The 27,218-nt window shown below is 29.4% G+C and overlaps 1 long non-coding RNA gene across 2 annotated transcripts; it reads right to left on the reverse strand.

Moving 5' to 3' along the window:
- Nucleotides 1–2,353: 2,353 nt before the first annotated feature.
- Nucleotides 2,354–26,966, reverse strand: LOC142330277 (uncharacterized). Of its 2 annotated transcripts, XR_012757762.1 has the most exons (3): nt 26,828–26,966; nt 20,589–20,795; nt 2,354–4,381 (listed from the first exon to the last, which is right to left on the reverse strand). It is a non-coding gene; the product is annotated as an uncharacterized LOC142330277 (long non-coding RNA). The 2 variants fall into 2 exon arrangements; XR_012757754.1 differs by lacking the exon at nt 2,354–4,381 and having other exon boundaries at nt 20,430–20,795.
- Nucleotides 26,967–27,218: the final 252 nt, after the last annotated feature.

Below are 27,218 nucleotides of genomic sequence, written 5' to 3' on the forward strand. Positions count from 1 at the left end.
GAAAGAATTTTACTTGAATATATTCTAATAATGAAAAAGGTAATCGGTTGAACCTCGCTAAGCATTAGCTTTACTAATTAATCCACGGTCAGATGTGCTGCCCGTTTCAACGTGACAATAGCCAAACAAATTTCAACGCCATTATTGCATCATTAAATTTTGTAACGTAGCCCTGACCAGCACAAAACGTAATTTAATTTGTACAATAAATACAACTAGCAGATAACCTTGGTCCAAGGTTTCTTAGCCAATTCTTTGTAAAAGAAATGCTTTAACATAACCTGACCACTCAGTATTTCCTTAGTGTCTCTTGTCTACAATTTATAATCCGTTATATTTTTTTGTTATCTAATTCCTTCTACAGTGCCTGAAAAGTCCCGCAACATAGACGAAATCACAGTATTTATTTAATATATCCTCCATCGAATTCCAGATAGGTCAATATGGGCGAAATTTCAGGTTAATTAACAGCCTGGGACCATAATTATTGTCTACAGCATGACATTCATCTTAAATTTTACTGCGTAGGTGGGCCCACATCGTACATCTTCACACTGAATTCCTGTGACTTTAGATGACTCCAGAATGAAAAGACCATTGGATTTAAAAATGGCAACCGTGGAGCCCATTCAGTCGGTTCTCTGTGACCATTGTAGTGTTCAGGAATGTTTTAATCTAGCCAGTGTCGTACAACATCGCGAAGAGTGGTGGGACTCCGTCTTGCTTGAACCATTCAGGACGCTCTTCAACGATGTCCAGTGTGGGTATTAGACAATCTCTTAGCATTTACAGGATACTTCTCGTCATTCATTTTTTTCTAAAAAAAAAAAAAAAAAAAAAAAAATACTGGCCAGTGATATGAACAGTCCAGTTGCTACATCACACCACTACGCGATTAGACCCTTGTACGGAGGGATCGTACCAATGGAGGATCTCCTTTGACCAGCAGTGCAGATTTTGTCTGTTAACATCTATCATCTTTCATGTAAAAATTAGCCTCAGTGAAAAGAGGACAGAGAACAGGAAGTCCATGTTCTCTTTAATCCTGCTCATAAACCACCCACACATTTCCATTTTTCAAAACTTGTCAAGTTATGTTCCCACAGTACTTTGTAGTACAGATTGGCGTTTGGGATAATGTCAATTAAAATCATTACTATCAAGATGTGAATAACATTCACGGCCATATAAGAGGATGATATCACCACATTTCTCCTGCGACAGCATCATTACTTGCAACCAGGTAAAACGAAAAGAAATGATAGAATTTCGACTATTGGTTTCGGAAATTGTATAATACTGTCGTACAGTTACAGTTTCAGTTTCAGTTTTATTTTTTTATTTTTTTTTCAAATTCAAAATACCTTTAAAATAAAAGCTTGTAAAGGTTTGAATATATTAGTGTTTATTTTGGGAGTGTTTAATATATGAGTGTTCACGTACACAAAGTTTGGTGGTATAATTCACTTATTTTTAAGATAATAGTTTTCTTACTACAAATAACGTTTTTCACAGTAGCCTTTTCATTTTAAATTTAATAAACTGAGGTTTACAAAGGTAACTGAATTAATTAGAATGAAATTCAAACAGAATCGTCAGCTGTAATTAACTCCGAAAAATGTAGTCAGTCCCAAAAATAAAATATCGTAGCAGCAACGTAAGAAGTGAATGGAAAAACAACAGAAATCATTGTTTAATAACTAACTATCTGGAAAGGTGGTACTTCCAAATTTAACTTATTATTATCTTTTTAATTTTTAATATAATTTTGTACATTTAAAAAACATTTTAAATTAGTTTATATACAACAATAAAAGTTTATGCTTCATTTTCAAATTAGTGCGTATAAAAAAAGGACACCCACCAGGCTCTGGCTCAGTGAATGTGGGCTAACGTTCGCTGCTCTTCCCAACAATTGTAATAGCCTCCTTTATAGAAGGATATTTTTTTTAAAAACACAGCATATACGACAGCTCACCTAATACCAAAAAAATTTGGTATTTTAAGATCTATTTTAGATGTATAGGTATTTTTAAGATATAAATCAAAATAGAATTTGACCGTAATATACAAATAGATGAAAACGTTGAGCTGCATCAAAACTCGCTTCTCTTGGGCAGATTTAGATAGTTGTGTAGTAAAATAATAGATAAGTTATGGAATAAAATTCTTAAAATATCAGACAAAATAAATTTATTTTTGGAATTAACAAATATATATATATATGTATACAATATATATATGTATATATTGTATATATGTATATATATATATATATATATATATATATATATATATATATATATATAAACAGCATCATACGAATCGAAATATTTTTACATAAATATATGGCTTATTAAAAAATAAACAAATTGTTATTAATTAAAGAAAGTTGTAGAGTTAATTAATTACATTTTCAGAGTGTAATTATTTAATAATATTAAATCTGCCAAAGAAAACGAATTACTTTTAATTTACCGTCTAGTCTTATAGCCGAAGGAATTTTGAAGGGATAATAATACAATACAATAGAAGGGAAAATATTGTAATCGTTTTAATTTGGGCATTTGCGGTTTTCACCAGATCTTGACGTTTTGACACCTAAAGAAACAAAAAAACCAAAAATCCGGATGGATATTTCGGAGATTTCACGTTTACGTGTGTGTGTGTTTGGTGCCGCACTCTTTATATCTCCAGAATTGCTGGACCGAATTTGGCCAAACTTGGTCAGATTACTTCTATATATGTGACATTGATGCCATTAAATTTTCATCTTAAAAGGTCAAGCGAGTGGGGCTGTAGAGCAAGGCCACCACCCTCTTTATCACGAGATTTCGCCTAATTAAGTTCTTATTTTTCTTAAGCAGATTTGTTAACAATTAAAAAATAATTCCAAAAAAAGTTTTGGTTGTAGGAAAGTCCTACAACTGTGTTGTCAGCTTTATTTTATTTGCAACTATGTTAATATTTAAAAGTTTTTTTAGACGTATAAATGGAACAATAGCAAAATTCGAAACTAAAACAGGATAAAATGTAATATCTACTGCCAACAGACATGCAGTAAGGAAGATATTTACATTATTTTTATAAAAGAATAATTTTATTTTTTTTTTGATAACAAAGATAAAATTCAGTTTTATAAACCATTCACTTCTAGTAATTAATAATTTAATTTTGATGCAATCATAGTTGTAGCAGTTCTACAGTTGTAGCAGTTACTAATTTGTAACAGTTCACATATATCCTAGTGTCTTCACGTAGAAAGTAACATAAGATTTCTGAAATTATAAGAACGTTTTATTTACCAGTTATATAAAAATAAATCTCTCCATACTGTCATCGATAAAATAATGAAATACGTTTAGACAATGCTACAACACAAGTGGGGTTATGACATTGGAAAATAAGTAGAATATATGACTGGACAAAAATGAGTGACGTGGGAGAAACTTAGGAATTGTTTGACTATTAATACTTTTAGAGGCTAATTAAGTTTACCCAAAAATATAGTGACTTAAAATAAGCGATAAATTATGAAGTTGCTTTACGGTTGAATTCAAAATTTTAATTTAATTTTTCAAAATAATGACAAACGAAATATATGAGAAATATATAAGTTCTTCATAGTTGTATAAACTGTAATAATTTATTTTAGGAACTGTTAAAAAACAGAGGAAAGCACTAAAAGCATATCTTACACTTGTATATTATTTCAAGCTGTCTTTACATTACGGATAAATTTCAATTTGTTACTGATAAATGATCTGAATTAAAATATACCGTTAAGAAATAGCCGTTGCAAGTGGTCTTATAGCAGGAGTAAACTATAGGATGGAGATCTTACATTTATCGTAAGCTAAACATGTGGGTTTTTGGCTGCCTTTACAGACTTCCTCCGCTTATTTTATTGTGTGTTGACACGCCCACTTTCAACAATTTCTGGTCTGTTGCACCCAATTCATGTCATTTTGTAAATTATTATTTATTTCATTCAATTTTTATTATTTGTTATAAGAGTACTTTAGCATACAATGTTCATTCATTTTTTTATCTTTTTTTAAGTTCCATTAATATCATATAACTCGTTATATTATTTATTTTCTTTTAATAATGTGAGCATTCTTGACTACATTCCATTATAGCTTATCTTGTTTTATTCAGGATAATACCTGTTGAAATATAACGCATTTATTATGAAATATCTATCGCCAACAACCGTAGCCATATTATTGCACCAGTTTCCATAAGAATACCAAAGTTAAGAGACATCAAGTAAAATTAGTAAACAGATTGCGACAATAATTTAGATAGTGTGCTGCTAAAATTTACGAGTAGATTGGTGTTAGGAAGGACATTCAGCCGTCAAAATCCATTAATTAATCTGAAAAAGAAAACCTTCCAGTTATAAATAAATTGTATAATGAACCTAATTATTGCAGGGTTAAATAAAATTTCTAAAAATAATCGACAAAGGGTTGTGTGTACATATATATTCTAAATTTAATAAATTTTATTACCGTAAAAATAATTTATTTTTTTTATACGTTAGGTTCAGGAGTTATATGATTTTCTGTACTGGGGCGCATTTGCAGTTTCTTTTTTAATGTATAAAGCTGCTTACACTGTAACATATAAATTAAATTAAATTATTTATTTCATTACTTTGTATAAAATTTAATCGTTATATTTTTATAAACGTAAAATTAATTCCCTCTCACAAAGATTACGAATAGTAGCTGAAAATGAGAGCTGAAGCCCAAAAAATTGGGATCGCACTAAGCAACATGAAATCAAAATTACAATGAAGCAGAGCATTTTTTTCCTCAATTGGATACTTACAGTTTTTTCCTACATAAATTTGGTATGAAAATATAAAAATTAAACAATACTTACTGATAATAATGTTGTAAATGATCCTGTAAACATCCACTGTAATATTGCGAGAAACATTCATGTATAATTTAGAAATTAAAAAGATTATTAACGAACTCAAAACTTTGCTTTTCTGGTATTTAATAGTAAGAAATACAGGTCGTGATATCGTTTGAAAAATTCTAATAAAATTTTGCTTAAAATTTTAAATAAGAATACTAATTAGCATATAAAGTAATCATCATTGATTGTTTTATATTAGAGTCGTTAGGATTTTGTTGATCAAAAGTTGGAATAAAAGGTAAAATATTTTATTTTAATGGATTTTCACAGTTTATAAATTTAAGATCAAATGAAAAATTTACTTGTGTCATCTTAATTTTTGAAATCCTTCCTTAAATATTATTTATCTACTCACTAATTTTATCGATTTGTACCGCATTTGAAAACATTCATAGATATTAATCTACAAATATAATTTAAAAAAACAAACAGAATTATGAAAAATAATTTTTTAATTTAAATAAAAATTATCTTCTTTTTATTTAGAAGATAATTTTCTTCTTCTAAATTAGAAGAACCAAGCAGCAACAGTAATAATTGAAGAACATAAGAAAGAAGCCGTAATAAGAAAGGGAGTCCGACAAGGATGTTCCCTATCTCCGATACTTTTTAATCTTTACATGGAACTAGCAGTTAATGATGTTAAAGAACAATTTAGATTCGGAGCAACAGTACAAGGTGAAAAGATAAAGATGCTACGATTTGCTGATGATATAGTAATTCTAGCCGAGAGTAAAAAGGATTTAGAAGAAACAATGAACGGCATAGATGAAGTCCTACGCAAGAACTATCGCATAAAAATAAACAAGAACAAAACAAAAGTAATGAAATGTAGTAGAAATAACAAAGATGGACCACTGAATGTGAAAATAAGAGGAGAAAAGATTATGGAGGTAGAAGAATTTTGTTATTTGGGAAGTAGAATTACTAAAGATGCACGACGCAGGAGCGATATAAAATGCCGAATAGTACAGGCGAAACGAGCCTTCAGTAAGAAATATAATTTCTTTACATCAAAAATTAATTTAAATGTCAGGAAAAGATTTTTGAAAGTATATGTTTGGAGTGTCGCTTTATATGGAAGTGAAACTTGGACGATCGGAGTATCTGAAAAGAAAAGATTAGAAGCTTTTGAAACGTGGTGCTATAGGAGAATGTTAAAAATCAGACGGGTGGATAAAGTGACAAATGAAGAGGTATTGAGGCAAATAGATGAAGAAAGAAGCATTTGGTATAATATAGTTAAAAGAAGAGACAGACTTATAGGCCACATACTAAGGCATCCTGGAATAGTCGCTTTAATATTGGAAGGACAGGTAGAAGGAAAAAGTTGTGTAGGCAGGCCACGTTTGGAATATGTAAAACAAATTGTTAGGGATGTAGGATGTAGAGGGTATACTGAAATGAAACGACTAGCACTAGATAGGGAATCTTGGAGAGCTGCATCAAACCAGTCAAATGACTGAAGACAAAAAAAAAGAAAAAAATTTGTTAGCCGACGTTACTTTTAGTAAAATAAGATATTACAAAATAAAAGTTAGTTAACTATTACATTCATGCTCCTTCTTCATATAACAATCAAACTTCACAAGAATAACATTTTATTTTTACAATTCAGGACAGTAATGATTAAAAAAAGAATAGAATAAAAAATATGTTAAGTTTATGCTAACGTTAGAATTAATTCATTTATACCTTGAAATTCAACTTTCTTAGTTTATTTTCCGATGATTAAGTGTACTTCACTAGAAATCAGAGTAGAATCAAACAGCTGAAGCGTGTTTTACTTAATAATAACGTAGGCTATGTCATAAATATGTAGGAAAGGAATTACACAAAAAAAAAAATGCAAGGATACTCACATGTAAAATCTAACGATTAACTTTATGTAATTAACAGGTTTGACTTTTGGAAGTCGTAAAATCATATTTTTTTCAAAAGTGGAAGCTATTAGACATATGTATTAAATTACTAAACGTAAGGATCTGAAGAAGAATTTTTTTTAAGTTTCGTGCATTCATCGTCATTATAAGAAAAAAATTGACTCAAAAATATTGAAACAATTGATAGTATAACAGTATTTTCTCATCAAACAACTGTTGATGCAGCTTAAAATCAGTATAATAAAAACTTAAGATTTGGGAGTATACTGTAAAAAAAAAAATAAGAAAAGTGATTTTCTCTCATTAAATTTGTTGAACTTCCTTTCACCAAACATCAAGCAGTCTTGTAAATCACAGATAAAATTTCTTTTAAAACATTAATTTTTTTGATAGGTTTAATCTGATTTGCTGATACTAGCAAGGATGTATGACACCTAAAGCGACTGGGTATATTAGATCTGTAAGTTCTCCGAGATTTGAGAAAAATAGGCTACCTTAAAGTTTGTGCTTGGAAAAAAAAATGTTCATTTCGTTTAGCCACTTACTTTTTTGTTGGTTCTTTGATTTGTTTCACAATTTCTCTGTTTTTATGCTTAATTAGTTAAATGATTAATAGGTTTTTGTTTTGTTTTTAGTGTTTTGTTTGCTTTTAAGTTCTGAACTTTATCAAAGTTTCTTGTACTCATGTTTGTATAATATTTATGTATACTGTATAAGATAGTATACATATACATTTCTTTTTGTATTCAAGTTTTCTTATAGTTCGGTAAATTGTAACCGATTGGAAATTAAACACTGCGGCAAAAAAAAAACAACACACACACACACACACACACACACACACGTATATATATATATATATATATATATATATATATATATATATATATATATAAGTATTATTCAGATATTGTTATAAGGTTCTTTGCAATCGATAGATTTTGATTGCGATAGTGGAAATTTATATATATTTACATTAACGAATTAAATAAAAGAAAAGTAGAAGCCATTATTAATTCCATTTTATACTATAAAAAATTATTTCATCTTTCCACAAAATATTATGCGACTTAGGTTAATGTAAAAACTTTACAGTTCTTTATTATTTTTATCTTAATATATACCACATCATATCCTTTACAGAAACATCTTTTTATTTTATTATTTTTTTATTCGTTTGAATAATTAATTATTCTTTAGTAAGAAATATATCTATAGTGGTAACAGCTTTATAACTATAACAATATAATTTAATTTTTTGTTGCCTAGTATCACAGACGTGTGCTGTTGTATAAGAGAAATAATATAATAGTTGAAGTCGACCCGTTTCAGCGCTGGCAAGGTCGATGTATCAAATCAAGTTAATTCAAGAGTTGGTTGCTTTGAATGACAGGTAGAATATGATTGTATCGTATCATATACAGACCCCACAACATATTCATTACTTCATGTTAATTAATACTAACGAATTCCTCTTGTGTTGACACTAACATTCAACATTTATTCATTCATTTATTCATTTCTTTTACCCCCGCTCAGTATTATACTATTTTTCTATCTCTCGACCAAATAGCTTAATTAATTAATCAAATTAAACTGTTCTATTGTATGGGTATTTATTGTTAATGTTAATAAATGACCTCATCTTAAAGAAACGTGTGAGAAGATACGGCCGTATGCTTCACGTCTTTAAACCCGTCCTTGTATTTATATATAACAACATTCAATTGAAAAGCACTCTTTAATTAATAATAATTATTATTATTATCGTTCGGTAATAATATCTATACAATATATAAATAACTGTTATGTACGTTTTAAACAAAACATTTTCTGAAAGCTAAAAAAAAAAATTAGAACTCTACAAAAGCGATTTAGTTAAACAGATATTTTGTTGCAATATATTTTTTGTATTAAAATAGAATTCTTATTAAAACTTTCAATAATAGTTAAAGTAATTATTCTATTATTACATCATAAATAAATTAAACACAAAAATATTTTTCACGTATTTAAAATTTGACTTGGCTCGTTTTCGCTACGATGTGCTGTATTTTTCCTCATAAGCCCCACCACTGCATAAGAGCCGCAGGGTACTTTGAAGATTAATGAGAAAGATAAACAGATTAGAATATATATTCATTTATACGTACATATTAAAATAGATAGAAGATTAGGTATTTCTAAAAAAATAACCCTCGATTACACAGATTTAATTATTAATGTTATTTATAAATGATAAATAATTACTTATGATTGCTGACTTTTCCATTGTCTTCTTCATATTCTTATCCATTTTTGGATACGTCCTGTTTGTCTTCCCAGAGGATATCATCTTCCGTCCCATCCAAATTACTTTAAATTGAACACATTTTAAAGCTTTTAATCACTATCTCTGAAGATATATTTTCCCGTGCAGTCAATGTCCGTTCTCAGATCAAGGAGAAAGACCGTCTTTTAATTCACCCAGAAAGTGTAAAGGATTGATGATCATTGTTTGCCAATCAAGAAGGAATAAAATTCCTTCGATCTGTCTTTAAAGGGGATATTAAAATGTACATCTGAAGGTTGAAGAAGAGAAGTTAAACTTCCTGGAATAATTACTAATTCAGAATTATTTTTCGATATTGAATTTTTCACATTTTCAGTTAAATGTCTCCGAAATCTATCAAGGACGAGCGTAGAATTTACCTTTTGCAAGCTTTTGGGTTTAAGATACCTCACCGATTTTAATCATCCATCCATTAATTTATATTATATTGAACAATTTTCCGCTTTGGAAAATATTCTTTGGGCAAAATCTTTCGCTTACAAATAGCAAAAGGTGAAAGTTTTCTTCCGTTTGCTAAAATTGCAAGCATAATTGTAAACCTTTGTTTTTCACCAGATAGAAAAGAAACACTTCAGTTAAATTCTGTGGCACTTCAAAGTAGACAGGCGTTTAATCAGGTTGCCTATTAGTGATAGTACGAAATTGAATTTTTTTGCGCAAGTTAATAAGATATCGCTGAAATTCTATAAGTTTTGTTTACATCTGGCAATCTTTGTCAATCAATGGTTCGTTTTTTTATAATCAAATTAGATCTACACATAAATTTTTGAAACCAACCTCTGCTTGGTGTAAAATTCTGAATATTACTTGCTAATGCTATTTATTTCTTTATAATCTAGATTTCTATAGAAAATGCAAAACACATTCCTCTTTTTTCTTTAATAAACAAAGATAGCTCATGCTCTAATTCGGGGAATTTCCGGATCTTTGTTCATGAAAGTATCGTCTTATTGAAGAAGCACGAAGAAATAGATTATTTTTATTTCTCCAATCTCAATTACACGACTCATCGATATCACACTTTTTACCTTTATCTTTATGTGTTTCACCTACTTTTGTATAACCTTTCATAGTCACATGCGACAATGATGTGTGACACTGGCTTCTAAAATAATAATAAAATAAAATACATCGTTCGTGTAGTAATAACCATTCAGTTCTTATAATGATTTGAATAAGATCCGCAGCCCGAAATTTTAAATAGGAAGGCATGAAAAATACTGTTCTGCTTATGCCAATAAATATGCTATTAGGACAGTTTAGGTTTCAAAAGAGTACTTGCAATTAACAAGACTGTTTTACAACCTATATCAAATAAAATTATTTTTTTTTTGTCTTCAGTCATTTGACTGGTTTGATGCAGCTCTCCAAGATTCCCTATCTAGTGCTAGTCGTTTCATTTCAGTATACCCTCTACATCCTACATCCCTAACAATTTGTTTCACATATTCCAAACGTATACTCCTCTATGAATCATGAGACCTTGCCGTTGGTGAGGGAGCTTGAGTGCTCAGGGATACAGAGTAGCTGGACCGAAGGTGCAACCATATCGGAGAGGTATTTGTTGAGAGCCAGACTAATGATGATCAGGAATGATTCCTGAAAGAGGGCAGCAGCTCTTTCAGTAGTTGTTAGGGGCGTGAGTCACAATGACTTAAACGGCCATATCAACATCGCTCAGTCCTCTGAGTACTGCGCAGCTGAAAGCAATGGAAAACTACAGCTGTTTTTTTTTTCCAAGAAAATGTGGCTCTCTGCATTTTCACATAGCAATAATGGAGGCGCCTTACTTGGTAAAATATTCCGGAGGTAAAATAGTCCTCCGTTTGGATCTCCGGGTGGGGACTACTAAGGAGGGGGTCACCAGAAGATTGAAAAATAACATTCTGCGAGTCGGAGCGTGGAATGTTAGAAGCTTGAAAAAGGTTGGTAGGCTAGAAAATTTAAAAATGGAAATGGATGGGATGAATGTGGATATAGGAGGAAATAGTGAGGTTAGGTGGGAAGAGGAAGGCGACTTTTCGTCGGGTAATTTTAGAGTAATTAATTCAGCGTCAAATAATGGGCAGGCAGGAGTAGGTTTCATGATGAACAAGAAGATAGGGAGGAGAGTGGAGTATTTCAAGACGCATAGCGATAGAATCATTGTAATAAGGATGAAATCAAAACCTAAACCGACAACGACTGTTAAGGTCTGTATGCCTACAAGCGCCCATGATGATGATGAGGTAGAGTGTGTATACGAAGAGATTGATAAAGCAATTAAACACGTAAAAGGAGATGAAAATTTAATAATAGTTGGAGATTGGAATGCAACCATTGGAAAAGGAAAGGAAGGAAATATAGTGGGTGAATACGAGCTGGGCAAAAGGAATGAAAGAGGGGACTGACTTATAGAGTTTTGCACAAAGTATAATTTAGTAATTGCCAACACCCAATTTAAAAATCATAATAGAAGAATATACACTTGGAAAAAGCCAGGCGATACTGCAAGGTATCAGATAGATTATATCATGGTTAAGCTAAAATTTAGAAATCAACTCGTTGACAGCAAAACTTACCCTGGATCACACATTGATAGCGACCATAATTTGGTGATAATGAAATGTAGATTGGGGTTTAAAAACCTGAAGAAAATTTGTCAGATGAATCGGTGGAATTTAGAGAAGCTTGATGAAGAAGAGGTAGAGAAGATTTTTGAGGAGGACATCGCAAGAGGTCTGAGTAAAAAAGATAAGGTAGAAAATATAGAAGAAGAATGGGAGAATGTTAAAAAGGAAATTATTAAATCAGCAGAAGCAAACTTAGGCGGAATAAAGAGAACTGGTAGAAAACCTTGGGTTTCAGACGATATATTGCAGCTGATGGATAAACGTAGAAAATATAAGAATGCTAGTGATGAAGAAAGTAAAAGGAACTATCGGCAATTAAAAAAAAACTATAAACAGGAAGTGCAAACTGGCAAAAGAAGAATGGATTAAAGAAAAGTGTTCAGAAGTGGAAAGAGAAATGAACATTGGTAAAATAGACGGAGCATACAGGAAAGTTAAGGAAAATTTTGGGGTACATAAATAAAAATCTAATAATGTGTTAAACAAAGATGGTACACCAATATATAATACGAAAGGTGAAGTCGATAGATGGGTGGAATATATTGAAGAGTTATACGGAGGAAATGAATTAGAAAATGGTGTTATAGCTGAAGAAGAGGAATTTGAGGAGGATGAAATGGGAGAAACAATACTGAGATCTGAATTTAAGAGAGCATTAAAAGATTTAAATGGCAGAAAGGCTCCTGGAATAGACGGAATACCTGTAGAATTACTGCGCAGTGCCGGTGAGGAAGCGATTGATAGATTATACAAACTGGTGTGTAATATTTATGAAAAAGGGGAATTTCCGTCAGACTTCAATAAAAGTGTTATAGTCATGATACCAAAGAAAGCAGGGACAGATAAATGTTAAGAATACAGAACAATTAGTTTAACTAGTCATGCATCAAAAATCTTAACTAGAATTCTATACAGAAGAATTGAGAGGAGAGTGGAAGAAGTGTTAGGAGAATACAGATTTGGTTTCAGGAAAAGTATACGGACAAGGGAAGCAATTTTAGGCCTAAGATTAATAGTAGAAGGAAGATTAAAGAAAAACAAACCAACATACTTGGCGTTTATAGACCTAGAAAAGGCATTCGATAACGTAGACTGGAATAAAATGTTCAGCATTTTAAAAAAAATAGGGTTCAAATACAGAGATAGAAGAATAATTCTAACATGGACAGTAACCAAACAGCAACAGTAACAACTGAAGAACATAAGAAAGAAGCCGTAATAAGAAAGGGAGTCCGACAAGGATGTTCCCTACCTCCGTTACTTTTTAATCTTTACATGGAACTAGCAGTTAATGATGTAAAAGAACAATTTAGATTCGGAGTAACAGTACAAGGTGAAAAGATAAAGATGTTACGATTTGCTGATGATATAGTAATTCTAGCCGAGAGTAAAAAGGATTTAGAAGAAACAATGAACGGCATAGATGAAGTCCTACGCAAGAACTATCGCATGAAAATAAACAAGAACAAGACAAAAGTAATGAAATGTAGTAGAAATAACAAAGATGGACCACTGAATGTGAAAATCGGAGGAGAAAAGTTTATGGAGGTAGAAGAATTTTGTTATTTGGGAAGTAGAATTACTAAAGATGCACGAAGCAGGAGCGATATAAAATGTCGAATAGCACAAGCTAAACGAGCCTTCAGTAAGAAATATAATTTGTTTACATCAAAAATTAATTTAAATGTTAGGAAAAGATTTTTGAAAGTGTATGTTTGGAGTGTCGCTTTATATGGAAGTGAAACTTGGACGATCGGAGTATCTGAGAAGAAAAAATTAGAAGCTTTTGAAATGTGGTGCTATAGGAGAATGTTAAAAATCAAATGGGTGGAAAAAGTGACAAATGAAGAGCTATTGCGGCAAATAGATGAAGAAAGAAGCATTTGGAAAAATATAGTTAAAAGAAGAGACAGACTTATAGGCCACATACTAAGGCATCCTGGAATAGTCGCTTTAATATTGGAAGGACAGGTAGAAGGAAAAAATTGTGTAGGCAGGCCACGTTTGGAATATGCAATACAAATTGTTAGGGATGTAGGATGTAGAGGGTATACTGGAATGAAACGACTAGCACTAGATAGGGAATCTTGGAGAGCTGCATCAAACCAGTCAAATGACTGAAGACAACAAACAAAAATTCCAAACGTGGCCTGCCTACACAATTTTTTTCTTTTACCTGAAATTAATTATAGTTTGAATATTACTTATGTTATTCTACTATTACGTAATTACTATTCTTTATTTATTGATTCATGCGTAGGTATGATCATCAGATCGAAAACTGGTTAGATCTGTTCTGCATCAGTTGCTACAAAAAGCATAGGCTACATTAAAGAAAAAGAATCTTTGGCTAAGTAATAGAAGAAGACAGTTCTCAACTACTTTCTCCACTAAAAGTATAAGCCTTCATCACCAACAACCTTCGTTACATTAACCTCATCATTATTCGGATAAAATATATCTAAAGAATATATATACTATAAAATTATTAAATAAACATTTTTAAAACACTAATATTAATTTGGTTGTATCTTACAAGCTTTCTAATATGAGCATAATACGAAATCTACGAAGTAAAAGACTTACAAGATACAGTTAATGTTATCATTATTCAGTATAACTAAAATTACAATGTAAAAAAATAAGTAACTGATTCCACAAAAGATAAAATTAAATATTACGCAAAGCAATATTACCATTTTCTTAAAAAGAAGAATTTATTTATTTCGTGTAATTAAAGGCTGTAAATGGAAAAAAAATTGTGGGAATTGTATTTGAATATGGCTTTATGTTTAAATATAAATCTGCATAAATATTTTCTCTTAAAAATAAACAAAAACCCTGAATTTTAATCAAACTTTTTCTAGAGAAAAATAATTTGGTAAAAAATAATTTTTTTAATTCTACTTTAACAGTCAATCAAATTAGAGCATGTTTGATCAACTTCCGACAGAAAAAATATCATAGCAACAGTCTTTGCTATGAGGTTTAATTTCATCTAAGTTTATTTTCTTAGATGATTTTCTTACAGTTTCAACAGTATAAATATTTTCACTAGGAATATGATTTTATGATTATGACTACGCAATGTTTGTAATTTAAAAAAAAATAGAAAGCTTTACCGATACTTTTTTCATTTATCTTCTGGATGAAAATCAAAGGCTGCCGTTCCATCGTCTTTCGTGGTGGAATGGGATTCAGTATGACGGTAAATTTTATTGATAAAATTTGATGTAGCATTTTCGATATTCATTTTATAAAAAAAATAAATTCACAAGTTTTCTCAATTTTAACAAAAAGCTACATACTCCAAAACTGTTAAATCATTTCAGTTAAATTATTAAGGTAAAAAAACGTGGTGTTTCAGTAGTTAGCTTATAACCGACGTTCTGAAATCAGAAAAACAAGTACTGTATATGACTTTGATATGAGTAAAATTCAAAGAATACCTGCGGATTGAATGACAACAGAACAGTTGCTTTTTCATTTTTATTGAGAAAGCATCTACTGTTATTAAAATGTGAATAAAAAGAAAAGAAAACGGGAAAATTTAAATTTGTATTTACCTTGTTTTTTATTTAATAGAAAAACACATTTGTTATACGTTGTAGTCAACACTTGTGAAGAGTGTAAACAGCTATTTAAAGCGAGAATATAAATATTATTATACATAAAAGAAACGAATACGATTAGTAAAGCAACATAACCGTTGATTTATGTGTTTGCAGACAAAAATATAATTTTGGTTGTTCGTAATAGACGAGGTTTTAATAATAATTGAATGACTCTTTTGAATGGCTGTGATTCAATAGCCAATCAACTGATATTTCACGCTCGCTCCTACACAAAAAAAAAAATATTACTTAACACGCCCTTCAGACGTTAATTCGGTCGGGCAATTCTTAAAGATGTGTGGTACTTTTTTTTTTAAACCAATCCATTCTTATTAAAGGTTCAATACTGTAATGAATATCTAGTCAAATCTTTCAACTGATTTTTTTTTCTATGCACGGTACTTTTATCTATTAAAACATATTTAAATAAATAACTGTATCTATTGTAGACAAGCATTACGGGACAAATCAAATATTATCTGAAAAACAGTTCTTAATAAACTGGATCATATTAATGAGAGATTATTTAAAGTAGAACATTAAAACTTCACACCTCAAACTACAAAATAATAGAAAGTCTAAAATTTATAATAAATTTTTAGGCTAAAAGAAATAGATTGTTATTAACATATTTGATAAACACTGATAGTTATTAATACTTTCATAAAAGGATTATTAACATGTTTAGAATTATGGCCCCTCAACACTGCTCTGGCAATTCGACATGTGAAGAGTTGTATTTCAGTACACGAAAACAGAAACAACAATGCCGCAAAGAAATCTAGAAAATTACACAATTCATTAAATACACTCTATTAAGATTGATAAGCCTTTGTTTAGGTTAGACCAAAACTATTTACCGAAATAAAATTGGGTTAATAATTGAATAACAATAACTGAAATCGACGATAAAAATATATTATCATTCCTATTGTTATTACATTTGTATTGCCTGCAAAGAAATAGTGTATTGGTTTTCCATCGAACAGTCACAGTACTAAAAAAAAAATGAGAAGTAGACCGTACATATTGCTAGAATGTTATTGTTAAATTTTAACAATTTGTTTTTAATTTAGTATTCTTGGAAAAGGAGTTCATAAAACTTCTTTTTACAATACCATGAAATTGTAAATTGTTGGTTTTTCAAGAAGGACTTGGGTTGTTTGCTTTAAGAAGAAGAGTCTTGAGATCTTACTGTGTTATTGTATTCATTGTATTTAAAGTGTTCAGGTGTTACTTAAAATTCCATTAAATAAACCCTTATAATGTAAGGTAACTATCGATTTTGAATAGACGGAAAGAAATATCTTTTGAGTTTATACGAAAGTGGTTCACTTTAAAAAATCAATCAAAGTCAAAAGTGGACAAAGAGAGCACGCGCCGAACCTCCAGGGAGTAACATTTTAGGGGGCAGTCCAACCTACAAAGTGGTCTGTAGAACACAATACCATGAATTATCCGTAAAATTTATTTCTTCTTGACCATATTTTAAAAAAAAAAACTAATTTTCTTTTCCTGCAGTAAATACTCATCTTTGTTCCTATTGTAAAAATTATTTAATTAATTGCTTTTAAAAGTTACATTACGTATTTTGTATCCCTTTTTTCCCCACTTATTTAAGAGCAAAAACTTTAGGTACGCAGTGGATATATTAAAATTAGAAAACCTTACTCGTTATTTAGTACAGGGCTAAAATTATGGTTTCTGTAAGAAAAAATAAACCACCGTATTATTGAAAAGGAACGTTTTTGAAAACATTCTTTACGGTAAACTACAAATAATTATTTCAACATACTTTTACACTTCAAAATTCAATTTTTTCCAACTTAGTCGTAATATTATAATGTATAATAAAAGTGGACAGGAATATTGAAACTAAATTTTAGTTTATTCCTTGAATGAAGTAATCTAATATTCATTTTGTCTGTCAATTTCATTCTCGTATTGCATTTCTCTCAAGCCAGCAAATATTTTTTTCAGAGTAGCAAAGTTCAGGCCCTGTTTATAAGTAAAATGTAAGTAACCTCTTAGATGTGTTAATTAAACTAAAATCTAACGGGTAGAGATGGGTGTCATTTGTACGATAAAAAAAATTGATGACTTCTTAATCTAAGGGTAGATAAAGCAGTCATCAGTGGTGGTAAACAAATGTTGATTGGATATAAGTTGAATTTTTTTAAAATAAATTAAAATAAGATTTCAATGAATAGTGATTGTTTAAAATAAAATTCATCAGAACTGTGAAAAATTTGAGAGGAAAATTTTTTTATAACAAATATTTATACAATAATAATAAAATACACCATTCACATGAAAATAGAAATATAAAAGAAAATAATTTTAGCTAATACTGGAATAAATTTCTTTGATATGTTTACTTTTTCCAGCTATATCTCACAAATGATGCCAATTACCTGGTCCTAGATAAAAACTATCAAACTATATAATTAACTTTTAATTAAACAATTTCTTTTAATAAAATTATAATGCTATTGAAAATTATGTTATTATTATTACAGCTTATTCCTTGATAAAATGTAGTCTGTTAAATGTTGATCTGGTTTTTACAGAGATTAGCTACATTGTATTGACTATTGAAACATACATACATATATATATATATTTTAAATATATTTAAATTATATATTTAATTTAAAAATTTTTGAATATATATATGTATCAATTGAAGATATAACAGTAACAATTGGAGAACATAAGAAAGAAGCCGTAATAAGAAAGGGATCCGACAAGGATGTTCCCTATCTCCGTTACTTTTTAAACTTTACATGGAACTAGCAGTTAATGATGTTAAAGAACAATTTAGATTCGGAGTAACAGTACAAGGTGAAAAGATAAAGATGCTACGATTTGCAGATGATATAGTAATTCTAGCCGAGAGTAAAAAGGATTTAGAAGAAACAATGAACGGCATAGATGAAGTCCTACCCAAGAACTATCGCATGAAAATAAATAAGAACAAAACAAAAGTAATGAAATGTAGTAGAAATAACAAAGATGGACCACTGAATGTGAAAATAGGAGGAGAAAAGATTATGGAGGTAGAAAAATTTTGTTATTTGGGAAGTAGAATTACTACAGATGGACGAAGCAGGAGCGATATAAAATGCCGAATAGCACAAGCTAAACGAGCCTTCAGTAAGAAATATAATTTGTTTACATCAAAAATGAATTTAAATGTCAGGAAAAGATTTTTGAAAGCGTATATTTGGAGTGTCGCTTTAGATGGAAGTGAAACTTGGACAATCGAAATATCTGAGAAGAAAAGATTAGAAGCTTTTGAAATGTGGTGCTATAGGAGAATGTTAAAAATCAGATGGGTGGATAAAGTGACAAATGCAGAGTTATTGCGCAACAAATGAAGAAAGAAGCATTTGGAAAAATATAGTTAAAAGAAGAGACAGACTTATAGGCCACATACTAAAGCATCCTGGAATAGTCGCTTTAATATTGGAAGGACAGGTAAAAGAAAAAAATTGTGTAGGCAGGCCACGTTTGGAATATGTAAAACAAATTGTTAGGGATGTAGGATGTAGAGGGTATACTGAAATGAAACGACTAGCACTAGATAGGGAATCTTGGAGAGCTGCATCAAACCAGTCAAATGACTGAAGACAAAAAAAAAAAAAATTTATTTAAAAATTCACTTTACTTGCTTGTACGAAGTAAAGGAAGTATTGTGACACGAAAAATTTCAGTTTCCAGATTTCAATGGTAATATCTATTTTGACCATCTCTGAATGCATTTTGACTAGTTTCAGCATGACGTCTATACGTACGTGTATATATGTAGGTACGTATTTAGAACGCATAACGCAAAAGCGATTAGCCGTAGGATGTTGAAATTTTGGATTTAGGACTGTTAAAACATCTAGTTGTGCACCTCCCCTTTTGACTGCAATCAACTGAACCAAAAGTGTCCAAAAAACCCAAAATCAAAAGAAAATGTGGGTTTTGGACTTTTTCTTAACTGCAGCAATAAGCTTTTGTTGAGAGCTTTTCAACAGTATATCATAAGTAGCACTTATTTTCGTTAGTTCCACAATTATAGGCAAATAAATTTTAATTAATGAAGTATTTGGATCCTAGAAGGGGAAGACACATCGGTTGAATCCGATTTCATTTTCCTTTTTTTTTTATTATAAAACTATTTTTTTAGTTTAACTGTATTGATTTATTAAAAATTACTAACCTCTTTGCAGATAAGTTTTACGATGAGTAATAATTCAAGAATAACAAAAAAAAAGATATGATAAATATCAGGCTTTTAATGAAATTGTGCAGGCACAAATTTAATAAGAATACATACAAATTTTTAAAGGATGTCTTTAATAAAGTAGTAATAAATAATTCTGCAAGGCAGTTAACAATTATTGCAAATAGTTCATAATGATTCCCTAATTTATTTCTATTAAGTATTTAAAACCTTACAAAAAGAATAATTTACACTCTTATAATACGCCAATTATAAATTAGATCACAATTAGATAGCACTGGTTATCGTCATCTATATGACTGATCATTATAAGAGAATAAAAGAAGGACCCAGTTATAAGTACGGGTAAATCCAAATAATTATACCATTTACTGTTTGCCAATGAATTCCAAAAACTGGCTAATTTAGATTATAATTTCTAATTAATATTAACCTATTTTAACGTCGCATTTCAGAACAAAGATAAATTTCCTTAAATGAAAAAAAAAAATTTATTTATGAATAAACGTAATTTATTATTCATAATTTATTCAATAATTTATGAATAATAATAATTTATTTTTGATTAAATCTCTTTAAATGAAAAATATTTCGTTAGCATTGATTTAGAATTTTTTAAATGTAGGATGAACCTAACATTTCATCTGGATAAGAACAAGATAAAAATTATTAATACTGTTCTTAAAAGTAGTAATCATATTTGATAACAAATATTCCATAGTTTGTTTTTAATTTTTAGAAAAAATAAATAAATTGAGAATAATCTTAATCGGTTAGGAAAAATCGCAAGGCGTAGTGAAAACAATAAAAATAAATGAATGCTAAGTCAAAAGGTATAAAATATTAATAAAAGTTTACATAAGAAAAAGATAAGTTTGAATGTGTTTCAGATCAAAGAGGATTTAAAACCTGAAGTAAATGCCGTGAATTTGCTACGAACCCGTGTTCATTACAACCCTATTATCAACTGTTATATACCTGACCGTGTCGTATTGTTCGAGATGGAGGGTTGAAAACCTTTTGTCGGTAGACTTCATTAATTCTCCACTTTTCACTTCACATCGGGTACTCTAGCTTGTTTGTTCAAAACCAACTCCCGCATTCACAAAGGACACAAGTCACCTTAACTCAACTCCACCTGGCTTTAAAATACAAGCAGTTTTTAGAAACATTCCGTCACTCCCTCTATAATAACAATAAAAAGGTATAATTTACATTTCTCATTGATAGTTTCATGTACTGAAAAAAATATTAAAATAGTTTTATCGAAAAAAATAAATTTTACTACTAAAATAATTTCTCTTTTTTTTCAGCTACTAAAATTATTTGCTAGTTTTAGTAAAAGAAAAATTTCTCTCCTGAAATTCATAAAAAAAGAATATCTTTTTAATTATTATTATTAAACAAAATGAAATAAAAATTTTAACTGAAAAATGATATAAATTTAAAAAGTACACTAATAAAAAGTAATTAAAAGAAGCAGGTAATGATTGATTTCTTATTAAAGTTTCCGATTATGAGCTCTTACGCACAACTCTACTCCAAATAATACCGTGTAATCTAACTGCTATGACTGTATACTGTAAACAAAATAAGTGTACTTACTTTATAAACCTAAACCTAAAAATATTGAATTATTATTTAATTTAACACATTGAAATAACTTTAAAAATATTAAAATCTCAGTTTTTATTACTTTTATCGATAAAATTATGTTACATTAAAAAAATTAGCTTAAGTTTTTTGAAAGGAAGTATTTCTTTCTCTATATAGTAATGTATTTCAATATTGAAAAATATACTAATGTATAATAACGAAAGCAAAGTACGCATCTTTACCCAATAAAATAAAAAACTTTACCTATTTACGAAAATCTATAGTAAGGTGGAATAACCCTGTTTCAAATACTATCGCACTACGATTAAATTTACGTAGCTTATCATTCCGTTCTATAAATTAGGGCTTAATTACCAGATAATTATGATTAGTAATTAGCGCTTATAATTAGTCAATTATTATTAACTATATCAAGCAACAAACTGAATTTACACTTAATAAACAACATTGTATTTAGAAAAAAAATATTAAATTTTATAAATATATAAATTATCCAATAATCATGGGAAATATTTTTAAGAATATATTCTACACTTAGGAGAATTTGGATAACGTCTTGGGGTAATGCACTAAAGCGATTACAATAGCAAAAATAAAAATGGTTTCTTGAAATTATGGCTTTTAAATCATCCGTTAAATGTGACTACCCTGTTTTGAACTACTACTTCCATATCTGGAAATAAATAAAATAAATAAATAAAAAGTTGAATTGTTATTCAACTTGCAGCCTGTAATAGTGCAATATTAAATATATGGGCTAATATAGATTAGCCCATATTATTTAGGCCAATTATATAGACCTAAATAATATATAATTGAGGCCAATTATATAGAATTGTCCTCTTTATAAAGATGTGCAGTCCTTTTTGTTGATTTCAGTTACTTTCTTCCAAAAATTGTGTTGAGTTAGTAAATGACGCATCCATTCTTTTAAAAGGACTCTTTCTGTATCCATGATTCATAGGATATTCTCTTGTCTTGGACGTTCACGGGTCACTTTCTTTTGTTAATAAGACTCAAGATGTTTTCTGTACTATTATCGTTATTTTAAATATACTGAAACAAATTTTCAAATTAATAAATATTGTTAAAAATATAATCACCTATCATAGAGATGCTATTCAACTTTTTGGTCGTAAAAATCCCGATTCCTTGCAAAAAATGATTGCACGTATGTTGTGATATGGTTGTGAGTCACGACGAGACTAGATGAGCAACGTATAATTCATTTTTTCTAAACTTTCCGGATCTTTTGAACTTTTCCTTTTCCGACTTGTTCTATTCAGAGAACAGAACCTTCAACAAATGAAAAACACTCCGTTGACATGTCCTTAAATTATATCAGAAAACTCCTAACGTTTAAGAATAAGTTTCGTTAAAGAATATGTGTGAAACATATCCTATGAAAAACATCCATTTAATATATATTACTTAACCAGTAACCAAGTTGTAAATAAGTCATTAATTAAGAAATAATCTGAAAAATGTTTAGTGATAATTACTATACAAAGTAATTCTCTATTCTTTATTTACATTATATCAATAAGGAATTACTCCTCAAGAAAATGAAGTACAAATTATGTAAAGTTTTAGCTTTAAACTACGGGCTTAGCAAAAGGAATGAAAGAGGGGACCGACTTATAGAAAGAAGAATATACACTTGGAAAAAGCCAGGATATGCTGCAAGGTATCAGATAGATTACATCATGGTTAAGGAAAGATTTTAAAATCTACTCGTTGACTGCAAAACTGGAGCAGAGATTGACAGCGACTATAATTTAGTGATAATTAAATGTAGATTGGGGTTTAAAACCCCGAAGAAAAAGTGTCAGATGAATCGGTGAAATTTAGTGAAGCTTGAGAAACAGGAGGTAAAGAAGATTTGTGAAGACGACATCGTAAGAGGTCTGAGTAAAAAAGATAAGGTAGAAAATGTAGAAGAAGAATGGGAGAATCTTAAAAGGGAAATTCTTCAAACAGCAGAAGCGTACTTACGCGGAACAAAGAGAACTGGTAGAAAACCTTATGTTTCAGATGATATATTGCAGCTTATGGATGAACGTAGAAAATATAAGAATGCTAGTGTTGAAGAAAGTAAAAGGAACTATCGACAATTATGAAATACTCTAAAAGAGTGGATTAAAGAAAAGTGTTCAGAAGTGGAAAAAGAAATGAACACTGGTAAAATAGACGGAGCATACAGGAAAGTTAAGGAATATTTTCATAAATTAAATTCCAATAATGTGTTAAACAAAGATGGTACACCGATTTATAATACGAAAGGTAAAGTCGATAGGTGGGTAGAATATATTGAAAAGTTATACGGAGAAAATGAATAAGAATATGGTGTTATAGAGGAAGAAGAGGAAGTTGAAGTGGATGAAATGGGAGAAACAATACTGAGATCTGAATTTAAGAGAGCATTAAAAGATTTGAATGGCAGAAAGGCTCCTGCAATAGACGGAATACTTGCAGAATTACTGCGCAGAGCAGGTGAGGAAGCGATTGATAGATTATACAAACTGGTGTTTAATATTTTTTTAGAAAAAGGGGAAGTTCCGTCAGACTTCAAAAATAGTGTTATAGTCATGATACCAAAGAAAGCAGGAGCAGATAATTGTGAAGAATACAGAACAATTAGTTTCACTAGTCATACATAAAAAATCGTAACTAGAATTCAACACAGAAGAATTGAGAGGAGAGTGGAAGAAGTGTCAGAAGAAGACCGATTTGGTTTCAGGAAAAGTGTAGGGACAAGGGAAGTAATTTTAGGCCTCAGATTAATAATAGAAGGAAGATTAAAGAAAAACAAACCAATATACTTGGCATTTATAGACCTAGAAAAGGCATTTGATAACGTAGACTGGAATAAGTTGTTCAGCATTTTAAAAAAATTAGAGTTCAAATACAGAGATCTGAACAATTGCTAACATTTACAGGAACCAAATAGCAACATAATTGAAGAACATAAGAAAGAAGCCATAATAAGAAAGGGAATCCGACAAGGATATTCCTTATACCCGTTACTTTTTAATCTTTACATGAAACTAGCAGTTAATTATGTTAAAGAACAATTTAGATTCGGAGTAACAGTACAAGGTGAAAAGATAAAGATGCTACGATTTGCTGATGATATAGTAATTCTAGCTGAGTGTAAAATGGATTTAGAAGAAACAATGAACGGCATGGATGAAATCCTATGCAAGAACTATCGCATGAAAACAAGAACAAAACAAAAGTAATGAAATGTAATAGAAATAACAAAGATGGACCACTGAATGTGAAAATAGGAGGAGAAAAGATTACGGAGGTAGAAGAATTTTGTTATTTGGGAAGTAGAATTACTAAATATGCACGAAGCAGTAGCGATAAAAAAGGCCGAATAGCACAGGCGAAACGAGCCTTTAGTCAGAAATATAATATGTTTACATCAAAAATTAATTTAAATGTCTGGAAAAGATTTTTGAAAATGTATGTTTGGAGTGTCGCTTTATATGGAAGTGAAACTTAGACGATCGGAGTATCTGAGAAGAAAAGATTAGAAGTTTTTGAAATGTGGTGCTATAGGGGAATTGTTAAAAATCAGATGGATGGATAAAGTGAAAAATGAAGAGGTGTTGCGGAAAATAGATGAAGAAAAAAGCATTTGGAAAAATATAGCTAAAAACGAAGAGACAGACATATTAAGGCATCCTAAAATAGTCGCTTTTATATTGGTGGGACAGGTAGAAGGAAATAATTGTGTAGGCAGGCCACGTTTGGAATATGTAAAACAAATTGTTATGGATGTAGGATGTAGGAGGTATACCGAAATGAAACGACTAGCACTAGATAGGGAATCTTGGAGAGCTGCATCAAACCAGTTAAATGACTGAAGACAAAAAAAACTATTATTAATAATATTTAAAAGAGAAAATTTTAAATTAGGGTAATATTTATTATTAAACTCCAATGTCACAAATATATTCCAAAATTTGGAGTAAAATTATTTTCCATTCAGCAGAACGAGTTGAATAGCTTTTAACAAATGTGTCAAAAAAATAAAAATAATCTCCTGTTTTAATCAATTTTCTTTATATAGAAAAAAATTCTTTTGAAGATTTTTTTAATGAGAATCTTAATTCTCCTTCACTTAAATCAAATACTTCTACAGTAGGATTAATGCAAAAACCTTCAGCCAAGACTTGAAATCTGTGATTAGTTGGGAAATTACTTTTTAATAGTTCACTAAAATCCTTATATTTCTATTTTAAGTGATGTTTATTTCTTCTAGTTTTCTGGAATTAATCGACAAAACTTTTCCTAAATTTTCTTCTGTAGTTCTAGAATGGATATGACTTCATTTTTGAGAACTAGTTTTTACAACTTTTTTAAGTCTATTCTCGAATATTAGAAAATTATAAAAATTATATCTCGAAGCTAAATAAAACATGGAAAATTTTAATGGTCTTATAAAATCCATTAAACAAAATTTAAGAGGATATTCTTATGAATTTGATAATCGTTAATTTTTGTATTACTAGATATTTAAGTAAATACTTATAGCTAATGTATACATATTTAACTTATAAAGACAATTAAAAGATATTAAAGTGTTATTAGCGAAATTTAATGAGTAGGTTTTAATTAAGTTCAAAAACCTAAAACCGAATAAAGTAAGGCCGACAGTAATATAATTTTTAATTAAAATCTATTTATGCTATTATCATAAACAATGTTATTAATAAATATGATTTTGTTATAACTTAATTTGCAAGGTTAATTTAAATACGTATATTAATGTAGCAGCCATTTTAAATTAGTTTAACATTTCTAAATTAATTACTTTAATGAAATAATAAAACAGTACAGTCTCTTCAATCACTTACGATTTTGTAAAACCAAATTTGATCCTGTGCTAAAAACTTATTCTTATCGAGTAAGAGTAAAAGTTTTATTAATTCATATTCTAAAAAAATATGGAATATAGATATTTCTAATTTAAATTGTACACTCTAATTTATTTTAAATAGGAGGACTTTCAAATTCATAACCTGTAACATAGGGAAGACATATTTTAATGAAGTTACCCTTATATATTTCCATTAAGCTACATTTAAGTCGATTTAGAAATAGTAAAAATAAAGATCATAGTATCATTAAATAAAAGATTAAATATTTTCTTTTTAAATTTTCTGTTGTTTTTGTTTTTTTTTACATAATATAATAATAGATTTCACATTTATTTAATTTTTTTTTTAATTTTAGAAAAAAAAACAAAACAGTTCCTCAGAATTTGCTATTTAAACTTCCAAATATTATTAATAATTTGAGAGTTTACTTTTTATGTCCTGAACACTTTTGTCGGAAAATTTGGTTATTGATCATGTAGTAGTGTATGCCCTTTGAGCAGAACGCGAAGATATTTTCCATTAAAATGACCATTTCAATAGTCTTGAAATTCTGAATAAAATGTTGTATTTAATGAAGACCATTAAGACTAAGATTATAATTGTATAATAAAAAAAAAAATACATTTTTTATGTAAATATATCTAAATTTTATTTAATTCATCATACAGCAGAGCAAGTTAACAGATATTTTTAAATACAACTACTTACATTCTCACTTCCTTTTTCTTGTGCAAGCCTTTATAGTGAACAACTGTTTCAAACAAAATATAATAGTTCAATTATAGTTTATTAATACAATTGATAAATTAAATGTAAATGATAGTCATGAGAACAGAGATATTATTTATCAGCAATGACTGTCAAAGGGTGCCATTTCTTTATTTAATACAATCTTTAAATACGCAATTAACAGTGTAATTTTTACGCAATACAATTTAAATGTTCAATAAGCTTTTTTAATTAAATTTTAAGGTTACATAATATTAAATAAAAGATAAATTTAACTATTTTCTGATAAAATAATAGCGTGCTAGAAAAGCAATCACAAGAAAGAAAAATAAGGCAGCGTTGTATAACATTGTAGAACGTAAGAAGAGCT

The sequence above is a fragment of the Lycorma delicatula genome, chromosome 1 (assembly GCF_047948215.1).
Source record: "Lycorma delicatula isolate Av1 chromosome 1, ASM4794821v1, whole genome shotgun sequence".
In the NCBI taxonomy this organism is placed as follows: domain Eukaryota; kingdom Metazoa; phylum Arthropoda; class Insecta; order Hemiptera; family Fulgoridae; genus Lycorma; species Lycorma delicatula.